This window comes from Eupeodes corollae, chromosome 3 (assembly GCF_945859685.1).
Source record: "Eupeodes corollae chromosome 3, idEupCoro1.1, whole genome shotgun sequence".
Taxonomy (NCBI): Eukaryota; Metazoa; Arthropoda; class Insecta; order Diptera; family Syrphidae; genus Eupeodes; species Eupeodes corollae.
In genome coordinates, this window is record NC_079149.1 from 75,109,744 (window position 1) to 75,116,954 (window position 7,211).

The window sequence follows — 7,211 nt, forward strand, 5'->3', positions numbered from 1 at the left end:
CCAGTAGGAAATATAAAACTCGGCTGTCAAACATCTGTCGATGAGAGTACGTATACGTAAGAATACACGATACATAACCCATTCCTATAAGCTCTCACCCAGCAAATATTTTTTTATTTATGGACGTGTTCAACAACCATGGAACTTGAATGAACAGAATCTCAAGCGCCAACGTATGGACCTATTCTGATAAGTCTGTAATACTGCCAGGGAATTCTGTTATGAATATTATATAATTAGCACCACAGTTCGAGGTTTTATTAAATTTTAATCTGGAAACTTCGAAAATGAAAGATGTTGATATGCAGAGCTTCAGTCAGTCATCATAAAATTATAGCTAAACCCTAAAGCCTAGTACATACTTGTGAACCATCCCGTGAACCCATACAAGTTTCAGTTTTTGGTTCACCCGTGAACTTGCTCGTGAAGCTGAGTGGAGAACAAAGTGGAGAGTTTTCGTTCACGGGCTATTCACGTGCAAAATGTACGGGAACTGTTGGTGAAGCTTTGACATTTGGTTTGTTCATGTTCACAACGTGTACTCACAAGTGTGTACCAGTGAGCAATGTCAAAAGTTCACTTTCTCCACTGGCGAACGTTCACTTCACGAGGAAGTATGTACTAGGCTTAATCATGGTTCGGTCTTGCCAACGTGGACATACTGAATAAAAATAATGTATGTAAGTTATGAATCAGTTAAAAATTGTTTTTATTAAAAAATAAGTCATAAATAATTTAATTCATAAAGTTAGTTCATGACTTATGATCTTTAAAAAATATCAAGGGGCGACTTTCCATTACCGCAGCACGAATTTCCTTCTGATTTTTTTTACAGTTAGGTAGGGGTCTCAATAAAACATGTTTTAAATATTGGGGCGAGGAAACAACTTTAAGTCATAAAAAAAATATTTTCTTTTTCGGACTTAACCCTACTTTTTTGTTTTGCATTTTTGAGCCTAAAACAAGTTTTTTTTTAATTGATAGCACGGCGCACAGTGGGGCACCTTGTATGCGAGATTGGACAAAACTCTATAAAATCTAAAGTAATGAACCGATTTTGATAAAATTTTGAGGAATGATAGCGAATAGCAAGACAAATCTGACCAACAAAATTCCGCCCATTTCCACGCCACGAGAAAATATTTTTTTCGGAGAACATTTATAAAAACAAAGATTTGTTTACCAAATTTAACGTATATTACGAAAAAAATAATATATAGCGAAAAAAACAATTTAAAAGCATGGTAAATTACTAAAAAATTAGTTTTAATATGTTTAAAAGTGAATGGTTCTGCGTAATGACATTACATAATAATAATATAGATAGTTGTTGTTTTCAAAGCTTATCGTTTGATTTATTACAAAATAAATTCAAATAATAAATACAATATAAAAAAATAATTCAAGAACATAAAATAAAAATAAATTCATTTAATCTTAATAAGTTATCTATTCTTAAATAAATTAAACTCAAATTAGTTCACATAAACTTAATTTGATATATTTAAATCTATGAAGTTTCAATGGAAGGTATTTCTGATAGACATTTATTTCTTTAATCCCTGGTACCAATTAAAACTTGTTCAACGAGAAAATGAAGAACGAATTTGGAAAAATATTCGACTATTTTCAACCCATCATTCACCAGCTCTTCAATTTTCCTTTTCGGAAGAAACTCCGGGAAAAGTTAGAAAAAAGATCGTGTAGAAACTGAAATTCTGAATCCTTGAGAAACTGAAATTCAGTGCAATGGATTCTTCATTAAAATAAAACATTTAATGTATTTTGAAATGATAGAAGAAAACGCTTCATGGAGTATATCCTGTACTTATCATGCAACACCATACCCCTCTGACTGCGGAAATAAAAAATGAAACTATAACCCATATATCAAATCGTTTCGAGAAAAATTGGAAAATACTTATTGACATTGTCTAACAAAAAATTATTATTAATTTATTCTATTGAGAGCTTTTCTTATAAACCAAAACTAAGTTCGTATTCTGGTACATAGATGACTTTAAGGATAGGTAAAGAGACGAAATGCAAAATAGTAGCAAGCTAAATAAAAAGGGATGTACATATATAAAACTCTGTTTACCACATTGCCTCATTTTTTTCCGATGCTTTATATCATATTGTTAGAACCATAAAACCCTATTACGAGACACTTTCACTTTCAATTAAACTTCAGAATTTCAGAAAGTAGTAAGCTTATAGCAAGAGTCAAACTACGATCAGAGGCTCATCATAAGTGCATGTGTTAGTTGTTAGTAAAAAATAATACAAGCCTAACACACGCACAAAATACAAAACAAAATTAGCATTTAACTATTACAGAACAAAAAATTACGATAGTGGAGCACTAGTTCTAAACAATGATTTTAATCCCACCTTATTTAAATTTAAATCTATCGATGAACAGTTTAAGTTATATAAAATGCTCATTCGAATTTAAGCTTCATTCTTGCCATAGTTAGTTCTATGGAAGTCAATATGTATAAAATCAAACGTGCGCAGGTGATGAGTTCCGCCCGGTAATTCAAATGCACACAAGATAGCAAATAAGGTCATTATTAACACGCCTTGGAGAGATTGCATTTGAAGAAGTAGAATACGATGTTCATAGGGAGGCAGATCATAGGGATCTTCCCAAGGAAGACCTTTTAGGGCAAAGCGAATGAAATTATGTTGAATTGATTCAATACGTTTTCTATGAATTTCGTAATAGGGAGTCCATACCTGCGAAGCATATTCAAGATGAGGACGAACATGGCAATTATACAAAGAAAGGGTAACATAGGGATCATTGAACTCCTTTGTCCAGCGTTGTATAAAACCAAGCATAGAACTTGCCTTATTAACAATAAAATTAATGTGATGTGTAAACTCTAAGTTTGAACAAAAATGTACACCTAAATCTTTAAATGTGGAGACACGACAGAGTTTTTGCTGTGATATACAGTAGTCAAATACGTTACTGATTAGTTTTTTAGTGAATGTTATGGTCTGGCATATTAAAGGGTTGAGTAAAAGGCTATTTTTCCCACACCAAAATGTGAAACTATCAATGTTGGCTTGTAAAAGAATACGATGATGGTTGGACTTTATTATTTTGAAAATCTTCATATCCTCAGCAAAAATGAGACGTTAACTTGAGCGTAGACATGACGATACATCGTTAATAGACAGGATGAACAGAAAAGGGCCAAGATGGCTTCCCTGGGGAACACCAGATTGAGCAGCAAAAGGTTCAGAATGAAAATTTCTAAATTTTACCTCGTAGGATCTGTTTTCAAGGTATGACTTAATCCAAGCTGAGAAAAATGGTGGAAAACCAAGAGCCTTTAGTTTAAATAAAATAATTCCGTGGCTAAGTTGGTCAAAAGCTTTAGAAAAGTCAGTGCATACACAGTCAACTTCATAACCTTGTTCTTAAGCGTTTTAACATATGTTTGAGAATGTGAGGAGATTAGTAACGGTTGATCTTTTTTTCACAAAACCATGTTGCTGTTCGCAAATAATATTTTTACTAAAATATGCTACGCTTTCACAAACAACTTGTTCAAATGCTTTAGGAATACAAGAAAGCTTTGCAATGGGCCTGTAGTTGCATATATCCGACTTGTTGCCTTTCTTGAAAATTTGTGACTTCTTCCATATACTGGGAAATTTGCCTGTTTTTAGAGAAAGTTTGAATAAAAACGTAAGGGGTTCAACTAAAGCATTACTACACTTTTTTAGTACTATCGGGGGAATACCATCAGGACCGATTGAGCAGTCATCATTCAACGCAGATAAAAGATCAAGGACCGTACTCTGTAGCACAGGTATGTGACTACAGCTAGTTTGCGAAAAAGTGTGAAGATTATGAAAATATACTTCATCAACTTCTTGAGGGCTATTAACAAATGACTCACGGAAATTCGATGCGAAAGCGTTACAGATATCAAAAGTTTTATCTAACGAAAGGTTCTTGTAAGTGAAGTTAACTGGAAAGCCATCTGATTTTTTCTTTGAGTTTACAAAATTCCAAAATTTTTTAGGATTCTCTTTCAAAGAGGTGCCCATATCAGTAACATAACAAGCATATAAAAAATTAGAAAGAGATTTAAATTGGTTAAAGAGTTCAACATAAAAAGTTGACTGGAGACAGAGTTTTGAGATACGTTTTCCATGCCTTATTTCTTTTGTTACGCAGTAAACGCAATTCCTTCGTGTACCAAGGATGGCTAAAGTTTGTATTTCTTGATCTCTTTATCGGTACATTTTTTTCAAAACAACAATTAAGGATCCTATAAAAGTTGAAACTGCTTCGTTAATGTTAGAAAATGCTAGTGTATCAGCAATTCCAGAAATGGTTAAATCTTCAGACAACTGCTGGAAATTGGCTCTTCTGAAATCAAAATTATATAAGCAATCAAAAGCATTACTGTGATTAGTAAGGTGATTACTCAAATCAAAAAAAAAATATCCAAAGGGGGGTGATATTTGTCAATATTAGTAATTCCTTATCTAGATTCTAGAACAAGAATACTAATAGCGTCAGAAGAAAAGACTAAATCGAGAATTCGATTCTTTGAGTTTTTAATACAGCTTGTTTGCTGTAAGTCAGTAAGAAGGACTTTATCGAGAAGAGATAGTTCCATTTGTGAAGAAGAAGCTTCAAGGCAGGATTCGTCTTCGGATGGAATCCAGTCAATGTGTGGTAAATTAAAATCACCTAAAAGTAAGATATTGGTGTCAGAGCTGGACAAATTTATAAGATAGTCTAATGCCTAGGAGAGATCGTTATAAACAGACTCCAAACTTTTTGGAGGAATGGAAACGTTTAAAATGAAAAAAGTCTTAGTCTGTACCATTATCTTTGCACATACCAGTTCAATTGATAATACAAATGGAAAAGATACAGAAGAAGAGAAATATGTATTTTTTACCGCTATGAGAACACCTCCACCTAAATCCTTTGCATTACCAACATGACTATCGTTTCTGTAAACTTCGAACTCTTGACTAAAAAGTTCTGTGTCGGAAAAGCTTGAATTAAGCGACGTTTCTGTCAAAACGAATACGTCGTGTGGAAATGATTGGGAGTTAAGAAAAATGTCAGTAGTCTTGCTACGGAGTCCCCTTACGTTTTGGTAGAAGAGCGCAAGCCTGTTAAGTTTTTTGATTTGTTTTTCAAAGAAACACCCTGTTTTTGACTTTGAGTAAATTCTTTGACTAAAGTCTCTGCTTGCCATATATTTGGATTGCAAATAGAATCAAAGTAAGTGGGATTCATTATTAATTTAAAAGAGGAAACAAAGCTTTTTGGTTTACTGATCTTAGTACACCTGATAGATGAGCTGGAAGGTATGCTCTTGGTAGATACTAAGTGAGAAGTTATATCTTTTGGCGTAGTAACTGGGTCCAGACGAGATATAAAAATTATTTTTGGTTTGGAGACAGCTTTGATAGGGATGACGTTGTTTATTACAGTTCCTGTAACGGTGTCACTATTGGAAGCTAAATCTGAGGCAACAATTTGAGGTATATTGGGAGTTCCTGTGGGATCTGTAGGTATTGGAGCGATGTTGACATTTGTTCTTTTTGATGGTGGGGTAGAATTTTTAGCAAGTTCAGAGTTTTCTCGGCTTCTTTTCTTAGACTTTTTCTTTTGTTTCTCAGGTACATTTTCTGCATTATTAACACCAGAACCTGATTGGGCGAGAATATCTTCACATGTAGAAGAGAAAGTAGTGGGAATAGGCTGTGCCAAATCATTAGTCGAAGTAGAACTATCGACCATGATATTGGTTACAGAGTATGCATTTAATTTGCAAACTGCAGTGTTGAAAGACTTCAGTAGCTCTTCAAAATCTTTAGAAAGTTTTAAAATGTCAGCCTTAAAAGAAGACATTTTAAAAGCTATTGAGATACAGAGAGCTTACGGCAGTCGTGACAGTACCAGTAAGCAAATTTAGAATTGGCTATTTTTTCAATGAAAGCGTTGGTTGAACCAACGCATTTTGAATGGTAAAGATTACCACAGGGTCCGAAACAGGCAAATAGTGGATTATTATTAGCACCCTCTTGGCAGTTTTTGTTGTAGCAATCCATATTTCCTAAGGAGTGTGAAAATAAACAATAATAAAAAAAATATATAGATAAAATGGTATTTAAATTAAAAATAATAAAAAAAAAAAAAAAATTACCACGTGAAGCGGGACTCGTACCTACGTGCTTCAACAGAAGTCTCAATTAATTTCAGAAAATCTGTTAACTCAGTGCTGGGTTATGTAAGGGTTTTTCACATAAGCGTCTTTTTAACATATAAGATCGACAGAGCTGGTTAAAAGGCATAAATATAAAATTCCATAATCAAAATAATTAATGTATTGTGTTTTTTTTTTGTATAACTTCCCAACCTAAAATTGCTCTAAAAACCGCCTCCGGACGTATTCGGATGAGATTTTTACTGAAAAATGTTGCTGAGACCCTACACTATCTATTGAAAATAGATTGCCAACAGAGGCAAACAGAGGAAGTAGTTAAAACCTTATGCGAACTAAAAAAATCACAGAAATAGTGTTTTTTCGTCAAAAATTACTTTAACACTGAACAATAAACAGGGAAGAAATGTCAAAATCAACCATTTTTGTGTGTTTTGTATGTAAAAAAGTGAACTTTAAAAATTAATTAAAAATAGAAATAAATGTTTCTTCGCTCTTAAATTGCTATAGTTATTATTTATTTGCACATATCTATCGAATAAAAAAAACCGTGAGTCAAAATTCGTGCTGCGGTAATGGAAAGTTGAGCCAAAATCAATTCTTAAGCTAATTAATTACATACTAATTTAAAAAAAAAATATTATTTTCCAACTTTTTAAGCCATTTAAGAATTAATAAAATTGAAGACATAAGTAAGTAAGTGACTTATGAATTAAAAAAGAATTTACAAGATAGAATGCAAATTTGTCGATTTCATTCACGTAATGAATTTAATAAAAGAATTCGAAAAATAAACACAGCATTCAAAGCTAAACTACTTTCTTTATTGACATTTAACAAATAATTGAGCGGTGAAGTTGGCAGCTGAGAAATTTCGGAATAGGGATGAGCAAGATGAAAAGGTAGTAGAATTAAAGAAGGAACCTTAGTGACAAACTCAAGATAATTGTGAGAATGTTGCCAAGTTAACATTGGGAATCTGAAAAACCTTCTCTC